Raw genomic sequence first — 24,036 nt, 5'->3', positions numbered from 1 at the left:
TGATCAGGACATAGACACACACAGAAGGAAGTCCATGCAAAGACACTGGGAAACAGTGGTCTTCTACAAGCCAAATAGAGAAGCCTCAGAGGAAACCAACCCCACTGACACCTTGATCTTGGGGGTTCAGCCTCCAGAACTGTGAGAAAATAAATTTCTGTCATTTAAGTCCCCCAGTCCATGGTACTTTGTTAGGGCAGCCCTTGCAAACTAATACACCAGAGTGTCTAGCAGAATATATGGCTCAATTCTGAGCAGGAGAAAGAGACACCATTATCTTTTTAACTCTTTTCTGTACTACATATAAATACTGGAAAAATATTTCTTCATTTCATTGACAATTTTGAATAAATACTTCTATTTAAGTTTTATAACCAGAATAAACTATTTTTTTTAAAGATTTTATGTATTCACTCTAGAGAGAGAGACAGAGACAGAGAGAGCACAAGCAGGAGGAGAGGCGAAGGGAGAGGGAGAAGCAGAGGGAGAGGGAGAAGCAGACTCCCTGCTGAGCTGGAAGCCTGACATGGGCCTTGATCCCAGGACCTGGAGACCGTGACCTGAGCCGAAGGCAGATGCTTAACCATCTGAGCCACCCAGGTGCCCCAAGAAACTACGTTTTTAATCCCACTATCTTAGTGCATGCTTTGTAAACTAATTTGGGTTTTATTGATAATCTTTTTTTTCCCCGTTTAATTTGGTTCTCTAACTTTGAAATCAATGGGGAAAGTTCACAGGGGAGTCTTCTCAGTCCTCCTCTAATCATCACTATGAAAACTGGGCTAGAATTTAAGACTTGTTTTATTTTGATCTACTTAGTTTCCTCAGTAAAAATTCAACAGCAGTCACAGTGATAGAAAATGATAATATTGAGTAACCATTCATTGTGTCAAGAACTTAAAATATATGACTTTATTTTTAAATAAAATACATTTTTAGAACAGTTTTAGATTTACAGAGAAATCATGAAAATAGCACAGAAAGCTTTCATATACAGCACACCCACTTTCCTCTTATTAAATTTCACATTATGATAGACATTTGTTACAATGAATAAACATACATTATTATTAACCAAAATCCATGCTTTTTAAAAATATTGCTAGTTTTTCTCCAAGGTCCTTTTTCTGTTCTAGGATCATATCCAGGATTCATTTATTCATCATGTCTCTTTAGGCTCCTCCAGGCTGTGACAGTTGCTCAGATTCTCTTTGTTTTTGATGACTTGACAGGAGTGTTGGTCAGGTGTTTGGTAGAATATCCTTCCATTAGAATTTGATGTTTTTCTCATGATTGGGTTGGGGGTTATGAGTCTTTGGGAGGAAGACCACAGGGGTAGAGTGTCATTTTCATCATATCAGGTCAAGGGTACATACTATCAATATGAATTATCATGGTTGATGTTGGCCTTGATCACCTGGCTGAGGTGTGTCTGTCAGGTTTCTCCACTGTAGAGTTACTGCCATCCCCCCACCTTCCATACTGTCCTCTTTAGCAGAAAGTCACTATATGCAGTCTACACTTAAGGGGTATTATCTTTTTGTTTTTGGTTTTGTGCATGTCCTTGCTTTCTGCCACCACGAGATGTTCCAGAATCTTCTTGAGTATTTTCTGCTCCAGTCCTAAAATCTACCATTGCTCCAAATGAGCCCTGGAAAATTTTTTTTTGGAAATTTTTATTGGAAAATAGTACTAGAAACCAAAATTTGGGCTCTATCTCTGTTGCTACTACTGGGAGATCATGGTTTCTAAGCCTCTCAATTGTCAGGAAAGAAATAGATTTGTGTCTACTAACGCCTGTGTGTACACATTCATATAACTATTTCCATAGGTAACTATCTATATTAAGCTAAACATGAGCTCATGAAGTTGTCTCCAGTTCCAATCCACTATCACATGGATCATTCTAACTTCCTCTCCCTGCTATCCATAAATAACATCAGCCATCCATTTATGTAATTGTTCAATTCCAGAATACATGCATAGCAGTATCAGAATTGTTAACCTGTGTCTGTGGGGAAAACTTTATCATCTGGAGGACAGTGCTTATGTACAGTTCCTTTGGCCTTTGGTCTTACATATTCTGCTCCTCTCCAAAGCGGCTCAGGTCAGCACCTCTCCCCAATCCCCTTCAGTGAGGTTGTCACACTTTAGTAACTCAGTTAGACCGTTTTTATCACAGTCTGCATTCTTTCCTGGCACCCTATAATTTCATTTCCATCTTCACAGTAAATCTCTGAAGTAGGAATTTTAATTATCCTCATTTTGCAGATGAGGAAATTGGAGCACAGAAACCTGCTCAGGGTTTCACAGCTAGTAATTAGCCTGGAGGTTAAATTTCGGGTCAGATTTGTATTTCTAATTTGAAGATTAATATTCTCCTAAAAAAGGTAAGCACATCACTTCTGTTAAAAAGCAAACCCAATACATGTGAGTTAATGAAGGGAGGGCTGGAGGTGAAGATAGAGTGCTGTGGGTGGAGGGTCATCTGTGTCATGTCTCAGAACTCAGCCTCTTGTACACAACTGAATGCTGGAAGAATTTATCTCAGGAGGGCGCACGGCTTCCCAATATTTCTATATCAAGTGAAGATCTGAGATGGGGTCTTTCTCTGATATGTGAGGTTTCTCCAGAGAAACAGAACTAATAGGACATACATACATACGCATATACATGAGATTTGTTTATTACATCTAACGAACTGGTGCACACACCTGTGGGAAGTCCAAGATCTGTGTGTCCTGGCAGGCTGCAGACCCAGGAGAGCTGAGGGTGCAGACAAAGTCCAAAGGCAGTCTGGTCGAGAATTCCATCTTGCTCAGGGAAGCAGGTTTTTTGTTCTATTCAGGTCTTCAACCGACTGAATGAGACCCACTCACATTATGGAAGGCAATCTGCCTTACCCAAAGTTCACCAATTTAAATGTTAATCTAATCCATAAACACTCTCCAAGTTGACACATAAAATTAACTATCATACTTGAGATAGCTGCACAAAGCCTGTACTCTCTCTTAAAATTGGAGAAAAATTAGGAAAAAGAATGCTTTTTATGAACTATGAGCACATAGATCCCTGTATAGTAGCATTAGTGCATCTTTAATCACAGATACTTTGGAGGACCTCACAAAGGTTTGGGCCAGTGTCTGCTAGAATTAGATGCATATGTGAAGGAAGAAAGCACTTTGCAAAAAAAAAAAAAAAGAGCAACTTTCTTGTCATGCCTAAGCAGCTGTGGCTTCTATTCTTAGTAGACAAGGGGATAATTCACTAAACAAAATATACTGAGGCATCAAAGCATCCACGCCTGACAAGGTGAAGCATTATTGCGATGACAACCTTATTGCTTTTTATCCCTCACCCTGAGATGAATTTCCCGGGGACGAAGCGTGGTGTCTTCCGTTCACCAGCTGCCATGCGCTCGCTCTATCATGCCAGTGATAATTGAGAGCTACGATAAGACCATGGATGACATAATCTGAATATGACTTACTCATTTTGGGGATTGGTGAAAATATTATTCAAATTTCCCCAAGATCTGAGGTGAGACTGACAACCTGGTTTGCTCAGAGGCGCTGTGGGCCCCAGTGGATTAAGATCATGGTTTGTGAATGATGTTATCGGAGACAGCTATGACCAAATACCTTTCCTGGCTCCTGGATGGAGCCAGAAACAGGCTGAGCAAAAAGCAGGAGTGTTGCGATTCAGAATCTCCAGGGCCCTTTTCTACTGCTGGGAGAGAAGCACGACTTGGAATTGAGAATGGACTTTATTCTTATTTTTTATTTTTATTTTATACTAATAAAATTTCCAAACATGCACAAAAGTAGAGGATAATGTAAAGAACATACCCATCACCCACTTCAACAATTCTTTTTGCCAACCCCTTTTAATTTATAACCCTCTAACAGACCCCACCTTCCCTACCTTCCCCCAGAAGCATTTTAAAACAGATCTCAGACATAATATCATTTTATTTATAAAACTGCAGTCTGCTTCTTTAACAGATGATATTTTAAGACATAACCATAATGACATTTTCACACTCAACAAAACTTAAAATAACTCCTTATTATTATTATATATCTAGTCTCTGTACAAACCTCCAATTTTCTCAAAAACGTCTTTTTTAGAGTTGGCCTGCTTGAATTAGGGCCCCAAAGGTTTCTATATGGCATTAGTTGGCACGTTTCTTGTATCTTTTTTCTTTTTGTATGAGGTCATTTTCCATCTTTCTATTCCCCAGGCCACATATTCACTGATGGGAAGCAGATGATTTAAACAAAGTAGAATTGGCCGCACTCTGCAACAGTGAGGGCGTCTTCCACATGTTGTAACTTGTGCTTAGTAATTAGGCCTAGAGTTTTGATTAGAATAAAGAACTTTCTTGGTTTAGGCAAGAACACATCTCAGGTGCCATGGTGTGCTTCCTAATTGCATCACAGTGGGGGGGGTACATGATACCCCACTGTCCTACCTTCACAGATGTGGGTCTGAGCAGTGGGTTCAAGTGTTGTTGGCCTGACCATGCAGCCTAAGGTTGCCTTTCAACTTCTGAGTGGCGGTCACAGCCACCTGTGACCATTGCCTTGCTCCATTGCCTCGTTAGGGACGGCCAAGTGGTGCTGTTCTAATGCTGTCACTCCTTCTTTATTTAATAATTAGAATTTTTCTTTGAAGACTTTTCCACTTTCAACCACATGCATACTTGAAACGCGTTTGTATGAAACAATGTAGAATTTTTGATTCTTGATTCTTTTCCTCTATGGACCCGTTTTCAAAATAATGAGCTCATACCTTACAAATTCCAACAATGGCCAAATACCAATGATTCTGTTTCTAGATCATTATGAAGCATGAGTTTTTATGGATTTGATGTTTTAATCAATTGCAATTTTTTTTTTTTCCAGTGCTCAGAACAGGTCACCTTGATTGTTGGGAACTCCTTCAGTTGGATCCCTGGACTAATGCCCATGGCTGTTGCTAGACCTCTTGCTTTCTGGCCACACAAAATGTGTTGGGCTTATCTTGAATATTCCTTCCTTAGACCTGGAGCATGGTTCCTTTTAGTGGGAAATGGTACTCACAGGCCACAATTGTGTGTAAAGTTTGCTAAATGCTACTAGACTGTCATTATATGTAGTTGGCCTTTACAGTAGACAGAGCTAGAAAATATGTGCTTGTTTTGTAAGAACAAGAAAAATAAATCAAGCCCATAGTCATATTTCTAATTCAAATTTAAGATAGAATTTTTGTTATTGATTTGTATTTATAGCTCTTTTACACTAAAAATCTTTGTTCTTAATTATATTAACATAATTGCTTAATTGTTCACTCATGTTTAATTATTTGCACAATTAAATATTTGCTCACACATGTATGAATTTCAAAATAACATCAATACCATGAATAACTGTAATTACTAAATGTGTTTGAAATTTCTCCATGTGTGTTTTGTCCTTAGACTATATTATTGTAAAATCACTGTATTTTAGAGTCGCTGAAAAGATTTCTTTTCTTTATGGTTAAGTTACTAATCTGATATATAGTAAAGGTCATTTGCTTCATTAATTTTCAAGTTTTTACTTTGTTTAGATTTTGGACTGTGGTAGCGGTAGCAGAAGGCACGTACAACCCCCTCCCCTCCCTGAAAATGACAGTCTTTGTGTCACCAGGTGCCTCTGTCTCTGGGGGGAGTCTCCTGGGGATAGGCACTTTCTCGGGGTTCTGGCTAGGAACAGCACTATGCTTCCCATCCTCACCCCCTCAAGGATCCCCTGGCGAGATCTGGGAGAGGCCCCGTAGTGCATGCAGTTCACTACTTTCCTATACTGCTTACACACAGCCCATCTGTAAACCTACTACAATTAGACTTGAAACTGAATAGTAAGGCTGATTCTCAGTTTACTTCCAAATCCAGATCAGCTGGAAATCTTAACCTTTTTGCACAGCACTGTAAAGTTAGCATGCTGTCTGCCTTGGAGTCCACCAACATGCCATTATTCTCCCAAATGTTCTCTATTTTCCCAGCATCTGACCAACTTAAACAGAGATCAATTTCACAGTTTCTACAACAGCCTGGACATGCCCTGTAGACCAGTTCATAACCCAAAATATCTCAGTTCCCCCGGATTTTACCCTTCCTACCCCTTTGCTAAGACCAAGTTCGTAACATGGTCATCTTTGGCTTTGGGTCTCCTACTCATCCTGGTAAGGACTGCTTATCTGGGTGGAGATTTGCTGGCTTGGAGCTGGAGGGAGGTATGAAAGAATGGGTGGTCACTTTTCTCCTTCCTGTTTCCCCTTCAACTTTCTGTATAAAAAGCTGAGCTTGTTCTGTTCTGTTGCCCAATATAAAGTTATAAACTCAACCATGTTCCAGGGCTTCAGGTATTTGTCTCTGTGGCCCAGTAGCATTCCTCTTCATCCATACCTGAGGTTCCTTTCAGATTCTTCTCTGGCTACTATAGCTCACAGAGGCCCCAGGACATTTCTGCCTCAATGCTGCTGAGTGGACACTCCCTGGGCACCTGAATTGGCTTTGCAAATACCTTATCTGCCTGGACAGAGAGGGAGGACGGCAAGTGGTTGGATACTGCACAGAGGTTGCTATACTGGGTATTATGGAGGACACGTGCTGGGATGAGCACTGGGTGTTATACGCAACTAATGAATCGTTGAACACTACAACAAAAACTTAAGATGTATTATATGCTGGCTAACTGAACATAATAAAATGCACCTGCAAAAAAATAAATAAAAAAATAAAAGCCATTTTATTTCCCCAAATTTGGAATCTCTCAGGTATATTTGCCAAATATAGAAACTTTGGGTGATAAATAGTTCTTTAAATGTTCAAACTTTGCAAGATTCCTATCACTGGAGAATAACTTTGCTAGCCAATATTCACCAGTTTACACTAAGGATTGCTTCTCTTGGCCATAAGTAGGAGACATTTATCATTTGTTATCTTTAGACCCTCTTCCTCCTATCTCAACTCTAGAAATATATTTCACCAAAGAGCTGTCCAAGTAAATGGATGATGTTTCTCCATATTAAATTTATGGCTCAATTACAATCAATCTTACACTATCAGCTTTCAGTGCTTGTATATAATTAATATAAACAAAGTAGTGAACCATCATTTCTTATGCCACCTTGTTTCATACTGAAGAAAAAAATGAAATCAATGCCTGCTTTATAAATAATTGGCTCCAGCATATGATCTTAGATTGTCCAGGTAGGAATAATGGGAAAGAGAATTATTCCTTTGGGTATAATTTATTCCAGTTTTGTGGGTTTATAAGCGACATTCTCCTTGGTTAAGTTAACAGTTGAGATCATTGTTTTCTTTCTACCCCGCCATTCCTGGCATATTAATTGGGTAGGCGGAATCAAACCTACAGAAGTCAGGGGCGCCTGGGTGGCTCAGTCGTTAAGTGTCTGCCTTTGGCTCAGCTCATGATCCCGGGGTCCTGGGATCGAGCCCCACATCGGGCTCCCTGCTCAGCGGGAAGCCTGCTTCTCCCTCTCCCACTCCTCCTTCTTGTGTTCCCTCTCTCGCTGTGTCTCTCTCTGTCAAACAAATAATAAAATCTTAAAAAAAAAACAAAACCTACAGAAGTCAGCTTTTAAAGCTGCCTTCCACCCGCAGTATGGAAAGTATAGCACTCAGGTGAGCTGTGTCATTTCAGGATGTCCAGCACAAAGTGACTCTCTGATCTTACAGTTACATGTCACTCATGAACCATTGTGGAGGAGCATTTATGTCTTGCCACATATCTACCATGATAGATCATTAAGGCAAAGCCTTGTTAATGATTTGCCTTTTAAACCAAAAAAAATGCTATGCATTAAACCAATTGAACACATTTCTCTTATTATAACAAGGCCATTCAATTAAAACAAAATGGCTCACACAGAGTGACTTCCTGGCATTTAGAAATTTAGAATTCTAGATCCATATGCACAGCTGTTTACCATGTATGGTCTACAGCTTTGTAGGGTGGGTAAAAGATATTGGACCTTAATTTCTCCACTGAAAACTTTATTAAGTATTCTTTTGTTTGGCCAGATAGACATCTGTGTTTCCAGATTAATGTGTTAGGCATTTTTAAATCCTGGAGACACATTTAGCTGCTCTGCCAACATTTCAATATGTGCCCAAAGGATTATCACAGATCTATAGAGGGCATTATTATGTATATTCATTTGCTTGCCCTGCGAAAGACTGAGCCTTACAGCAAATCTTTATAAAAAAACAGCAGAGTTTGTGGGTTTTGGCAATGGTGTGGATTCTTTGATAATAGGTGTCACCTTGGCACTTAACTCTGAGAGTTCTCAGAATCTATTTCCTCCTGAATTTAAATGGCTGCTATAGGTTGCTGGACGATATTTATGCTGCTTTAAAGAACAGCAGCGTATTTAACGGAATAAAATTAAACAATTTAGAGTTAACTCAAATACATAAAAATGAAAGTCAAATGGAAAACCAGCATCAAATTGTAACTTATACAATAACGCGTTCCCTTCCCTGATCTGTAAAGCATCTATATGAATTCAGAATATAGTGCGCGTCCTAGTTGGAAAAGGTCGGTGAAGAGCATGAACGAGTCGTTTAAATGCAGAGAGACAATAAGCACACAAAACACGTCAGCCTTGTTGGAAGCCAGAAAAAGGCTGATTCGACAATGAAGATCAGCTGTTTTCTTCTGAGATCCCATCATGGGGACAGTGTGGGGACACACGGCAGCTTCCACACTGCTGGCGTGAGCGCAGAGCCCTCGCAGAGCGCGATTGCTCAGCCTGCGGTTAGGGCTCTACAGGAATGAGCGTTTTCTCCACCCATCAGTAAACAAGATCTCAGAGCGTACGTATGTATATATGAAAGGTGTTCTTCTATCACAATGTTTCCGACAGGAGGAGAAAATGAAGGGAACCTAAATCTGTCACGATGGGACATTGGTTAGAAAAATGACGGTACAGTCAGGTAACAGCACCGCCGTCAGGTAATCACGGTAAACACCTTTGTGTAGACATCTCCAAGCATTTTCACCGCAAATATTTTCATCACATAACTAACTGGCCATAAGGCACTTTTCCCATAAAAGGACAAAAAAAGTAACTTACCAACAGTTTAGCTGGACAGTTTGGTTTCATTTCTCCATTAAGGCAGGATTCCCATTTTTATGTGATATAAATCTCAGCCCTTCTAATGTCCTATTCAGTGGTATTTTTTATTTTTCTGAACCCACATTTCCCGTAGAGCTGTGGAATATCCAGCAACAGACATGTGACCATATGCCAAGAAGGATCAGCAGTATAGAAGGCTTTCACAGCACAGTCCAAAACTCAGTTACAAGTACATATCCTTGTATTTGGAAACCAAGACCTCCCTTAACGAAGAAAGAAATTTTACTGAAAGAGAACACTTATTGTGATGAGCACTGAGTAATGCATAGAATTGTTGAATCACCATATTGTACACCTGAAATGAATATAACACTGTATGTTAATTATGTAGGAAATAAAAAACTTAATAAAAAAACATAAAAAGTGGGATACCAAATGAGAAGAATCAACAAGCAAAAAAAGCAAGCAAGCAAGCAAACAGAAAGAAAGAAAAAGAAAGAAAGAAAGAAAAAGAAAAATAAAGAAAAGTAGAAAAGTATGATGAAAGCAAGTGCTTAGGTACAATCCACAAAATAAAATCAATTATTTGAGCAGCATTGCCATGAACCTGCACACATTATAGGTGTATTCAAATATCTTGTATTTCGCAATGAAGTCTTTTTAATTTTGTTATTCACTTTTCATGTTTTATTATGTCTTTTTTAATGAATGGCCCTCTTTTATTTTTCATGATTTTACCTTTTACAGCAAAACTGCCTTACAGCCAATTAGTCATGCAGCAAGAATATTTGCAGCAAAAATGCTGGTGGCAACAATGCTTGGGACAGAGATGATTATGGCGAAAGTACCTAGAACCATCTGACAAGGTTATAGGCAGCTACTAAAATGAACTTACAGAAATTTATTTATTGACACGAAAAAATGTTGATTGCATATTTTACTGGGAAAAAATAAGTTCTAAAATAGCTTTGCAGCACAAAACTATTTTTAAATAAATTGTAACATCAAAAAATATTAAAAAGTCTGAAAGCATATACACCATGTCAGTGGCAGGCTGAAGGACAGGTTTCCTTTGCTCCGTTTGTCCTACTGTTTTTTTTTTTTTTCCTCTCCTCTCTCTGTCCTTTCTTCAGTAAGCAAATAGAACTTTTGCAATATAAAAATAAAAGTTACATATTTTTAAAATAGAATGCATGCATCCAAATAAGCATTATCTCTTACTGTCATCTTGGGAAACTATAAAAATCTAATGATTTGGTGTAAAACTACTCTGTGCCTCTTCACTAGATTCTTGTTCTGTACTGAAAAAGGATCAGTTTTCATCAATCTTGCTAAGATGGCATCTTAGTATTTCTTATTTCCTGGGTTTTCTTGAAGGAAGACTTCACCCCTGGAGTAACCTGTGTACATATCTGTCCTTAAGGCTGCAAAGATCTTAAACATCTGTGTAACCTGATTAAGAATGGTAAGTTGCAATGATAAAACCATCAATAAGATTCCTTTGATAAGATCTGCATATATTTTCAACATCATATATTGTTTTTCTCATAAGTGTAATTGTACAGCTGTTATGATTTTTAAAAATAAACAAGTTAAAAAAGAGCCCTGGGGTGTGGGATGATGAACCAAGGTTCAACAAAAAATTACAAAGGAATTGAAATGAAGAGGTTTATCATTCACATGTCCTAAAGGAAGTATACAGCCTGCTTTGAGGGACCACATTGGGAGGCCAAGGCAGGGTGCAGGCAGAGAGATCTGGGGTGTATGCTTTTACTAGGGTCCAAGGGTGGAGTTATTTGGGGGTTCCTGGGCTAAGACCAGATTGACCAAAACTCCAAAAATTTTGGTAAGCTCCATGGGGTCTTATCTAAGGGACACCCAAAGGGAAGGTCCCGGAAGGCAGGGGAAACTTGGTCACAAGGACCACTAGGGAAGTCCTACCGGGGTCTTACATTTACTAGTGACCCTGTGGCTGCTGTCTAGGGCATGAGCATACACGAGGGGCTAGTGTCAGTGTCACGTCCCTGCAGGCCCCTTGGCCACACAGAATAGATGCCAAGGCAGCGACCCCATGGAGGAGCTGAGCTAAACTCTTGACCACAATCATTTAAGATGCATTTTGAAGTATGATGCTAATTATTTCAATTTAAAAAATGAACACATAGAGATTGTGGGGAAAATGGTGATGCTGGAGAACCCAGCTTCCCTGTCCCCTCACAAAGATCAAGGATAAACAGCAGCTACTGACTAAAACAGTTCTGGGAGACCTCCCAGGGCCACTTTGGGAGTTTTAGCCACACCATAGAACAAATTACTGAGAATCATTGCACAAGAATAAAAGGCAGACAACTTCATGTTTTGCCTGCATCATCTCATCCCCCAACCTGGCATTGTTTAGCACCAGGGAGAAACTTCCCAGCTAGAAAGAGTGCCTCTCACCGGGAAAAGAAGAGCAGGGTGAGCCATCAGCTTGTCCAGCCTCTCAGGGCACTGTGTGAAGGTCCCCCTTTTAGTTTTACCCCACTCAGACTGGCAAAGCCGGGATATATTGAGTTGGCCAGGAACAAGGAAGAAAAGCAGAGCCTATTATTAGCAGACATGCAGTGGGAGCAATTGTGGTTCACAAAGACCTGCTCTGCAGACAGCCTCAGCAGATTTTGTCACTGACGAAGCCAGTGGTCAGCACAACCCCCATAGATGCCCTGCAGATCTCACTAGCTTTTGCCCCACAGTTATTCACATTTGCTGACACCAGCCACCTGAACCTTTCCCCACTCCCTGCTCCCTCCACCCGCGCTGGAGCCTGGGACCTTCACCAGGAGCTGTCCAAGTTCTCTGTGGTTGTGCAAGTGTAAGATGCCAGCCTTCTGAGTCCTTCCCCACCCTCACCAGAGCCTGGGAGCAACGCTCACAGCCTGTTCGGGCTTCTGCAGGTGCATTAGTGTAAGACACCAGCCTAGCCCCAACTGCTGACCCCCACCAATGTGCCTATGCTTTGGACTAGACCCTCTAGCTGTGCACCAGTATTCTGGCAGCTTAACACCTCTCATTGGTCTCTACTTTGGCAATAAGTGTGAGAGGACAGTGTGTAGTTGCAAGAAAGCATGCTGACAGCCAGGGCCCCTGCTGCTGTTAGCGAGCCCAGATTAGGCCCCGCCTTCTCTCACTGGCCACCACTGTGCCCATATGTAGCTAGTCCTTCTAGATGTGCACCTGCATGCCCCAACCCAACCACCATCACTGGCTTCCACAGCAGTGTGCATGCCTGAATATGAAGTGTGCAGCCACAAGACAGCGTATCAACAGCTGCTTATAGGTTTGGATCACACACTGCCTTCTGTCACTGGCTGGCACCACTGTGCCAACCTGCATTTTGTTCTTCCAGGTGTTCACCTGCATACTCCAAACTTGACCCTCATCACCAGCCTCCATTGTGGTGTGCATGCCTTGGGGAAGAACATGCAGTCATAGGAGAACACATCAATATCCAGGGCCCCCAAGCTACCAGTAAGACATAGCTGGCCCAGAATCTTGTTACCTGACCTGGAACCCATCACTATAAGTGTGTCTGCAACTGGCCCCTGCCACTACATGGGCACCTGCAGTAGGTCCCTGCAGCAAATTGTGTGCACATCACTGGCTCTGGCCAGCACCACTGCATAGCCTGGTCTCTAGCAGCTGACCTATAGGTCCTGCTTAGTACCCCAACAGCCCTTGCAGCCCCCAAAGACTTCCTACAGTGCTCACCAAGAATTACACAGTTGTTGATACTATAGATCTCAGCAGCCTGAGTGGAAGAGACATCGTGCCTCCCAGACCTGATGACACCACATGCCCCCACGCTTGGGACTCTGTACCACTAGACCTAGGGTTACAGCATGATCCAGCATGCCCAGTCCACAAAGTCTGGAGGAAGTGACTACTTCTTCAAATGCACAGAAACATATGCAAGGCAATCGGTATCACAGAAAATCAGAGAAGTATGTTTCCACCAAGGGAATACAGTAAACTTTTAGTAACTTGCCCCAAAGAAAGGGAGTTCCAGTATTCCCTCACAAAGAACTTAAAATAAGTGTTCTACAGGTGCTCAGGGATCTACCAGTAAACACATATGACTTAATAACGTCACAAGACAAAACAAAACAAAAAAAATGAGAAGTTCAACAAAGATACAGATAACATTAAAAAAACAGAAATATTAGAGTTGAAGAATATAATGGCTGAAAAGAAGAACTCAATAGAGAGCTTCAACAGCAGACATGAACAAGCAGAAGAGAGAATCAGTGAGCTAAAAGATTATGAAATTATCCAATCATAGGAGCAAAAGGAATAAAGGAAGTCTATGGAAATTTTGGGGCCCAGTTAAAGAAATAATGTATGCATCATTGGAGCCCCAGAAAGAGAAGAGAGGAGGAAAGTTGGTAGAAAAATTTTTTAAAGATATAATAATTGAAAACTTCCCAAATGTGGGAAGAAATTGGGACATCAAAATTCATGAAGCTAATAGGTCACCTCAAAATTTCAATACAAAATGATGCTCTCTAATACACATTAGAATAAACCTGTCTAAAATCAAAGACAAAGAAAGAATTTTCAAAGCAGTGAGAGAATAAAAAATCTCATATAAGAGAACACCCAGAAGATTTTTGGCAGATTTCTCAGCAGAAACCTTGTAGACCAGGAGAGAATGGAATGATATATTCAAAGTGATAAGAAAAAGAAACTTCCAACCAAGAATACCCAGCAAAGTCGGCTTTCAGAATGTGATAGAAATGCAATGTGAATGTGATGTAAAGACTTTCTCTAATAAAATATGAGGTAATTCATCACAAACCTAAAACATCTTCCAAGAAATAATAAAAGGAGTGCTTCAAGCTGAAACAAAAGGATGGTAATTAGGTGAAAACATATGAAAATACACAAAATGCATAAGCATATAATCCTAATCAGAATACCCTAATACTGTAATTTTACAGTGTGTTAACTTCTTAACCCTATGTGATGGTGAAAGACAAAATATGAAAAATGGCTCTAGCTTCAACAATTTGTTGATACATACACAGCATAAGAATATGTAAAATGGTGACATCAAAAACATAAAAGGTAGAGAGTAAAAGGAGAAAGGTTTTGTATGAGATCAGTTATATTTATCCATATAAAATAGAGTGTTATATATAAAATGCTTTGTGTAAGCCTCATGGTAACCACAAATAAAAAACTACAATAGATACATAAAAGATAAAGAGAAGGGAATAAAAGCATACCACTACAGAAAATCACCAATTTACAAAAGAAAGCAGCAAGAAAGGAAGAAAAGAAAAATGGAACTACAAAACAGTCAGAAAACAATAAGTAAGATGACATTAGTAAGTCCTTACCATCTATGATTAATCTAAACAATAATGGATCAATTTTCTAATCAAAAGGCATAGAGTGGATGCAGCCTATCAGAGACTCACTTCAGCTTTAAGGACACACATAGTCTCAAAAGGAAAGGATGGCAAAAGATATTCCATGCAAGTGGAAAACAAAAGAAAGAAGGGGTAGCTACTATATTTGTATCAGATGAAATAGACTTTATGACAAAATAATAACAAGAGACAAAGGTGGTCATTATGCGATAATAAGGTGGTCAGTTAATCAAGAAGTTATAATGATATATATGCATCTAACATCAGAGCACCTAAATATATTAGGCAAATGCTAACAGATCTAAAGGGACAAATACACACCAATAAAATAATAGTAGGGGACTTCAACATCCAACTTTCAACAACTGATAGATCATCCAGACAGAAAATTGGCAGGGAAACATTAGACTTGAACCATATTTTAAACCAGATAAACCTAGCAGACATTTGCAGAACATTCTCTTCAACAGCGGCAGAATACACATTCTTTACAAGTGCACACAGAACATTCTCCAGGGTATATTATATGACAGCTCACAAAACAAGCCTCAGCAAGTTTAATATTGAATGCCTATTAGGTATTTTTTTCTGACCACAGTGGTATGAAGCTAAAGTTAATAACAGAAGGAAAGATGGAAAATACACAAACAGGTGGCAGCTAAATAACATGCTCCTGAACAAACAATGGGTCAAAGAAGAAATCCAAAAGGAAATCAAGAAATATCTTGAAATAAATGAAAATGGAAGCACAACATATCAAAATCTACATATGCTGCACAAGCAGACCTAAGAGGGACATTTATAGTGATAAATAACTATATTAAGAAATAAGATAGACCTAAATAAACAACCTGAATTTACACCTCAAAAACCTAAAAAAAAAAAAAAAAAGTTAGCAGAAGGAAGGAAATAGCAAGATCAGGGCAGGAATAAATGAAATAGAGATCAGGAAAACAACAGAAAATATCAGTAAAACTAAGAACTGGTGTTTTGCAAAAATAAACAAAATTGACAAGTCTTTAGTGAGACTAACTCAGAAAAAAAGAACAAAGACTCAATAAAATAAAATCAGAAATGAAACAGGAAACATTACAACTGATATCATAGATACATAAAGAATTTTGAGATGTTACAATTATATGTCAACAAACTGGATAACCTAGGGGAAAATGGATAAATTTCTATAAACATACAGCCTATTGAGTTCGAATCAGGAAGAAATAGAAAACCCGAACAGACCCATAACAAGTAAGGAGATTGAATCAGTGGTCAAAAACCTCCTAAAAACAAAAAGTCCAGGACCAGAAGGTTTCACTGGTGAATTCTACCAGACATTTAAAAAATTATCACCAAAGCTTCTTAAACTCTTCCAAAAAATTAAAGAAGGGAACACTCTCAAACTCATTTTACAAGGACAGCATTACCATGATACTTGTAGATTAGGACACTATAGGTAAAGAAAATTATAGACCAATATCCCTAATAAATATAGATGCAAAAATTCTCCACAAAATATGGGAAAACCAAATTCAATAGCACATTAAAAGAATCATACACCATGATCAAGTGGAATTCAACCCTGGGATGCAAACATGGTTCAACATATGCAAATCATTGACTGTGACACACATTCATAGAAAGAAAAATAAAAATCATATGATCATCTCAATAGATGCAGGAAAAGTATTTGAGAAAATACTTTCAAGATAAAAATTCTCAGTGAAGTGGTATGGAGGGAACACGCATCAGCATAATACAGGCCATATATGACAAGCCCAAAGCTAATAACATCCTCAATGGTGAAGTGTTGAAAGCCTTCCTTATAAGGTCAGGAACAAGACAAGGTGCCCACTCTCACCACTCTTGCTCAACATGGTACTGGAAGCCCTAGCCAGTACAATCAGGCAAGAAAAAGAAATAAAATGCATTCAAGTAGAAAGAGTGAAACTGTGTTTGTTTGCAGATGATAAGATCTTTTATATAGAAATGCAATAAAAAGCTGCTAAACTAATTGACAACTTCTATAAAGTTACAGGATTTGAAATCAACATACGGAAAACAGTTGTGCTTCTATACTTCAATGACAAAATATCTAAAAAAGAAATAAAGAAAACAGTCCCATTCACAGTCACTTTAAAAATAATAAAATACTTTGGAATAAATTCAACCACTAAGTGAAAGTCTGTACATTGAAAACTATAAGACTTTGATGAAAGAAATTAAAGAAGACACAAACAGATGGTAAGATAACCTGTGTTTAAAGATTGGAAGAATTAATACTGTTAAAAATGGAAAAATGAAACAAGACAAAACCGGAGAGGGAGACAAACCATAAGAGACTCTTAATCTCAGGAAACAAACTGAGGGTTGCTGGAGGGGAGCGGGCTGGAGGGAGGGGTGGCTGGGTGATGGACACTGGGGAGGGTAAGTACTATGGTGAGCGCTGTGAATTGTGTAAGACTGATGAATCACAGACCTGTGCCCCTGAAACAAATAATACATTATGTTAATTAAAAAATGGTAAAAAAATAAAGCCTTGGATAAGGCTGAGTACAAATGAGGAAATTTTATCTATATAAAGGATTAAAATTAAAAATCTGAAATACAAAAAAAAATGTCCACACAACCCAAAGCAATCTATAGATTCAATGCAGTCACTATCAAAACTTTAGTGGCATTTTTTCACAGAAATAGATAAAAGTCCTCAAATTTTTATGGATCCACAGAAGACCCTAGTAGCCAAAGCAATCCCAAGAAAGAACAAAGCCAGAGGAATCATGCTTCCTGATTTCTAACTATACTACAAAATTATAATAATCAAAAAAGCATGTCACTGATGTAAAAATAGACACATAGATCAATGGAACAGAATTGAGAGCCCAGTAGGAAAATCTTGCATATGTGGCCAACAAATATTTGATAAGGGAGTCAAGAATACTCAATGAAATTGGACCTCTCTGTCACACCACTCAAAAATTCACTTGAAATGGATAATAGACTTAAACGTAAGACTCAAAACGGTAAAACTCCTAGAAGTAAACATAGGGGGAAAGCTCACTGGCATTGGTATTGGCAGCAATTTCTGGGTATGATACCAAAAGCACAAGCAATGAAGTAAAAAATCAATGAGACTACATTAAACTAAAATGTTTCTGTTTAGAAGAAGAAACCATCAACAAAATGAAAAGCAACCTATGGAACGGGGGAAGATATTTGCAAATCATATATCTGATAAGGGGTTAATATCCAAAATGTATAAAGAAATCATCTAATTCAATGGCAAAACCAAACCAAAACAAAACAACAACACAAACACAACAACAACAACAAAATAAACCCCACAAATAATCCAATTCAAAAATGGGCAGAGGAACTGAATAGACAGTTTTCCAAAGAAGACATTCAAATGGCTAACATGTATATGAAAGGGTACTCAACATCACTAAATATTAAGGAAATACAAGTCAAAATTACAATGAGATTTCACTTCACACCTGTTGGAATGACTATTATCAAAAAGACAAGAAGTAACAAATGATGAGGATGTGGAGAAAGGGGAGCCCTCGGGCACTGTTGGTGGGAATGCAAACTGATGTAGCCACTATGGAAAACAGTATGGAGGTTGCTCATAAAGTTAAAAATAGGTGATCCGCCAATTCCATTTCTGGATATATATTCAAAGGAATTGAATGGAATATCATTCAGCCCTGAGAAAGACAGAAATACTGCCAAGTGGGGTAACTTGGATGAATCTTAGGGGCATTATGCTAAGTGAAATAAGCCTGGCAGGAAAAGATAGACTCTATGATATTACTTTGTATATGAAAGTGTAATATAAAAGATGAACTCAGAGAAACCAAGTATCGTGGTGGTTATCAAGGGCTGGGGAGCTGGGGAAATGATGAGATATTGGCCAAAGGGTACAAACTTCCCGTTATAAGTCTAACAGATTCTGGGGTCTAAGGTACAGCATGGTCATTATAGCTAATAATACTATATTGTATACTTGAATGCTGCAAAGAGAGTAGATCTTAAATGTTCTCATTAAAAAAATGTTAATTATGTTGCAGATGGAGGTGTTAGCTAATACTATGATGGTAACCACTTTGCAATATATAAATATATCACACCAACATGTTGTACACTATAAACTTACACAATATTATATGTATGTGAATTATATCTTAATAAAATTGGAAAAAATAAAATACAATAGAAATAAATAAATTCAAAGAATGTAAGCCCATCTGGATTCCAAAAACATACACACATACATCTCACCATTAGCTATCTTTAGATTATATCAAATGAGGCCAAATGATGTCTCCCATGGGATTTTGAAAATACTATAGCAATTCAACATCTGGACACTGGAGTGCATATCAAATCAATCTGAGCACATGTGTCTTGGATAAAAAGATAAACAGACTGGTATTAGCTACCATTTATTGACCATATGCTGTGTGCTGTACCTTTTATATTCATAATCCTTTTTATTGTCACAATAGCCATAGAGATAAGTAGTGTTGTCCTCAAATGCTGAAGCTTACAGAATTTCAGTGACTTGCTCAATTTCACATTCTATTAAGTGGCAGAACCCAGGAAGGTCTGACTCCAGAGGACTTGCTCTTCACACTACATTAAACTACTGGTGATGAGGAAAACACAATTAGAAAAGTCTCTCATCTGCTATTTGCATTTCTCTTGTTGTGGTCTTTTTTCTTCTTTCTCTTAGGGAAAAATGTCTACTTTCCTTAAAATTAATAACATCCGCAAACAAATGACAGAGTAAACACATTCGACAAATGTATTAAATCTAAAATGTTTATTTTCTAAGGAGAGATTTAGGAGGAGCCCATTCATTTGTTACATATACAATATTCTACTGATGCCTACAATCAGGACAATTATTTGTTACACAAAATTAAGCTGTTATCTATAAGCAAGACAGAGAATTTTCAGCAAACTGACAAGTGATTACATTTTACACTAAGAAAACCCCCTGGAGTCCTATAGAACACTCCTTAATTGTTTCTCTATCATTTTATTTAAAATATCCTATCTTGAAATATAGCAATGTGCATGAATGTCATTTCAAAGCTTATTAGGTTCATGATGGTAGGGCCCACTGTCTGCTCACTTTTGTATACCCTAGAATATCCAGTCCTTTGTTCTTCCCAAAGGGGTAGGAATTGGGGTGGTTCCCAAAAGTCTGGCATCATCTGGGAGGTGGGCAGATGGAGGAGGATTTGTCATAGTAGAGACTAATGTTAATAAAGGTGATCTCATGGGAAGTTGAATGGCATGTCAGGGCAGTGTGTGTAAATCTGTCTGCTGGACACTGAGGATGTTTCATTTGGGATAATTGCAGAGCTATGGACATAGCCCACCATCTCTGTCAATATATGCTGTGCATGGAAATGGAAACTCCATGATCGTAGAGGCGATCTTTGAGATGTAACCAGAATAAAAGTGAGCAGTTTCAACAGGCAAACCTGTTCAATCAAGTTCTTCTCATGGAGGGTCTAAAAAAAAATCAGTGTAGATTTTTGACCAACATTTCCTGGTTGATCCCCCCCAAAATTCAGGGGTTTGGGAGGGTAAAATCTTGCATTGTAGTGACGGCCTATTATGTACATGCCTTCCTGATTGTTTATAAACCAGAAAATTGTGAAACGTGGACTGGCTCATTTGGAAGCACCGTGACAAAGCCACGAATGCACTTAAATGTGTATCTGAACATCTGTTATGTGCGTCACACTCCTTTTCTCTGGGCCAGATAGCAGCTCAGTGGCTTCAAGGAGGGTGGCGAGGCGCAGGGGGGCTAAACCAACCCAGTCACTGGATATGCTGGACACAGTCCTTGTGTCTAGAAAGATTTTTATTTTTTTCTTTAAAAGGGATCTGTAGTTACTGTCTTTCAGTCCTACTGTGTTTATTACTCTAAAGACATTGATTCACTCCTTCACTCAATAGATAATCATTGAGCTGACGTGACCAAAACCACCATCAGTGCAGCAACAGGACTTTTAGGAGTCCTTGTCACTTTCGTCATTGTGAGCCCTTATTCTTTCCTTTGAAAAAAAAATTCAAACATTCTGTTTTACAACTACACAGATATAAAATAAACATAATCCAGGCTGGATTCATTATTATATGCATGTTATATATAACATTATATATATAATGTTAAAAATAACATTACTATTGTATTCATTTTTGTCTTCAGATTTTAAATAAATTAAAATGAAAATCTTTTTATGGACCCTAAAAGCATAGAGGGCCTTGGCACTGTGCCCTGTGCCTAACAGAAATGTTGGCCCCGACCACAGTGTGCACTCCCCTGTGCTATGCACGGGATCCAGTCTCTTGTGCACTCAAAGCATAAGTGATAATACTTGCATTATTTCTCACGGTCATACATATTTAATTTAGCAACCAGATAGATCATCTGAAAGTGGAATCCACTCTTTCTATGGATTTTGTGGATGACTTCCTCCTATTGTCCAGCTACATTCCTTTATGGATAGCAGTGAGTTTGTGAAGGTAAAATCAGGGTCAGGATTAGGCCGCTTCCTCCACCTTCTCTAGTAGTTAGATGGTCGAGAAGATACAAGAGGTGACCAGGACCAAAGAAGCTCTGTGCATTCATTCTCTTGTGATATCCCCTCTGCCCCAAGACGGATTTCCTCAAGTGGGAAGAAACCAGTCTCAAGGCACAGGGCTGACTGCTCTTGGGGACTGATTTGTGCTACCCAAGCCCACAGGAAGCTAATGCATAAACCAGACTATGTCATTCTACCAAATTGCTCCCTTTGTCTTTGTCATGATACTTGTCATTATGTGAGATTATCACACTTATTTCTGTATTAGTTCTTTCTTCCAACTAGAACGTCACCTTCTGAAGCATCTTATATTTCTACCATGCCTCAAAAATAGTAGGCAATTTTGATGCCTCAAAAATAGTAGGCAATTGATTATTATTTATCAACTATCTTACTCAAATATTCATGCTTGAAAGTGTTGAAGAACTTTTCAAGGAAACATACACAGTTCATTGTGTGTTAATCAGGGCTTTGCTAAAATACAACTTTGCTTCTGAGATCCTTTCAAACACCCTCTTTCTGAAGCGCTGAGATGTTCCACAGATTCTAGGCATTTCAGGTTAAGACCTTTAATCACGATGCACCTTGTCAGGTGAAGACTGTTGGGGTTCTTGAAGTGGCATCATCAGAGATCAGTTGCTCCAAGGTTGGGCAAGGTCAAGATTTGCAAAGGTGATGTTCTGTACAAACAGAAAACACTGATTGCAGGCATGGAGGAGGGGCCTCATATGTGAAGTTTTGGGGGGACATTTGTGGTCTTCAAAAAATCTTTCCCTGTCCACTAGAGTTTATGCTGGCAGACCAATACCATCTGAGGACATGAGTGGGCTGGCCCAGGCTTAACCGCAGTGGGACAGAGTAGGACAGGAGAGGCCAGGACAGGTTCACTGAGTCTGAAAAGACAGTGCCAGTGGTAGATTCTGGACATCCTATCTGAACCAAAGGCAGTAACAACAGATAGGAGGTAGAGTTTCTCTGAGCAGATGGGAGACTCAGCACCAGTAACCTAACATCTTGAGAGTGGGGCAGGCATAGAAAAATATACATGACCTGGATGGACAAATAAATATGAAGACTGAAGCCTGTCAGCCCTTAGAATAAACAATAAAACACAGCAAACAAAATCAAACAAGCCAAACAAAACCCCAAAATCAAACATCTCAATGAGGAAGGCATCGGTCTTCCCTTGGAAATGGCCAGTTTCCAGTTGAGTGCGCAATTCTTAAGGCTAGCATGGAATTGATAGAGATGACCCGGTTGCCTTTGTTGGCATGGGCTCTTTAGGATAAGATAAGAGGACGAGTGACCCTATCTTTCTGCATAGACCAGGCCAGAGAGCCTACCTTTGTGTAGTCTCCTTCCCTGGCTCCTGTAATGCCTTGTGTTCACCACTAGTATTATACAATACCCTGGAGTGTTGGCTTATTTACTTTTCTTCTCAGAATCTCAGAGTATGGGCTGGCTCAGGGAAGGGGGCAGACTTCTATGTGCCCAACATGGTTTAATGCTCTCTTGCAGATGGCTGTTCTCTCCAGGTGATCCAAGGAAACCATCTGTGACAGTTCCCACCATTAGCCAGCCAGGTTGCTGCCGGTGGTTCCTGACCCTTCTTGGCATACTCGTCTGCCTCTGTTAACAGCAGTTTACCCAGTGAAGGCAGTTATCCATCTGTTATTGGACCCCCAAGACCAGGTTCTTGAGTCTCAGTGTCGTAGAAGTGAGCAGTGAACTCGAGACAAAGAAAGCAGGCAGTTTATTAGAAATAGCTGTGTACAAGGGAGCCGACAAGAAAGAGGAATGTCACTCCCCGAAGGGGTAGTATGCAAGCCTTATAAAGGCACTTTTCCAAGGAGTGATGGATTGGGAGTAGGCAAGCATCCTTCAATCCCACTGTCATCTTGTGCTTGTTACTTTTTAGTGGACACAAGACAATCACAGGATGCCTTTCTCCATGGTCGACATTCTTTTAGGGCTCCCGGAAAATAGGAAGACTTGAGCAAGCAGGTTTTAAATTGTTACTTCTAATTTTGCCCAGACAACCAGTACTCCTGGACGGCTGTTATCTCTCATTTCTTCTCTTTTTCCCAGCAGGAGTATTTGTCTCGAAGCCTATGGAAACTTTTAACCCTTGCCTCAGACCAGTGACTTCACAGGAGTTAAGCTCTTGCTTTCCCTGTCTCACATCTGCCCACCATCTAGGCTTTTATAATTCATTCATGGCTACCATTCATTTGTTTGTCCGTTTACCACAAATGTGTGTCAGTATTGTGGGAGGCAGCTTAGGATGGTGATATGATCTTGAACAGACTTGGTTTGAATCCTGTTTGGGCCATTAGCTTACGTAGCCTAAAGGAAACTACTTATTCGTCTCTAAGTGTCAGCTTACTTTTGATGGAGACAATACTTGCCTTTCTCCTTCCCTTTCATTATCCACTCACCCCAAGGTGGCGGTCCAAACCAATTGGGGTTATGGACAAATATTAAATATATTTTCAAAGTATGGAGAGCAATAAAGAAATAGAAGGAAACATGCTGTAAGTTTTTAAAGACAACATTCAAATAAGCAATGCAAAATCCCAAGTAGCTGCAGTTCCATTAGAATGAGATGAACATCTCCTCAAGGTGACCCAAGGAAGGGAGCAAAATCTCTCAGGTTGTAAAAAATCAAGCCCATTTGTTAAAAAAAAAAAAAAAAAAAGGTAGCAGGGAGAAAAAAAGCCAGTCATCCTACTTTATAGCATGTCTCATACATTTTCTGTTTCAAATCTCACTTATACTAACAGATAAATGTTTCTTTGCACCACTCCAAAAATGTTTAATTTAAATGCTGCATGTTTAGTTCAATCCAGTTTTCCACTTAGAACAAATAGCTTTTTTAAACTATATGGAGG

This window comes from Halichoerus grypus, chromosome 10 (genome assembly GCF_964656455.1).
Source record: "Halichoerus grypus chromosome 10, mHalGry1.hap1.1, whole genome shotgun sequence".
Taxonomy (NCBI): domain Eukaryota; kingdom Metazoa; phylum Chordata; class Mammalia; order Carnivora; family Phocidae; genus Halichoerus; species Halichoerus grypus.
The sequence above is the reverse complement of the archived record's forward strand: the minus strand, read 5'-3'. Positions refer to the sequence as shown.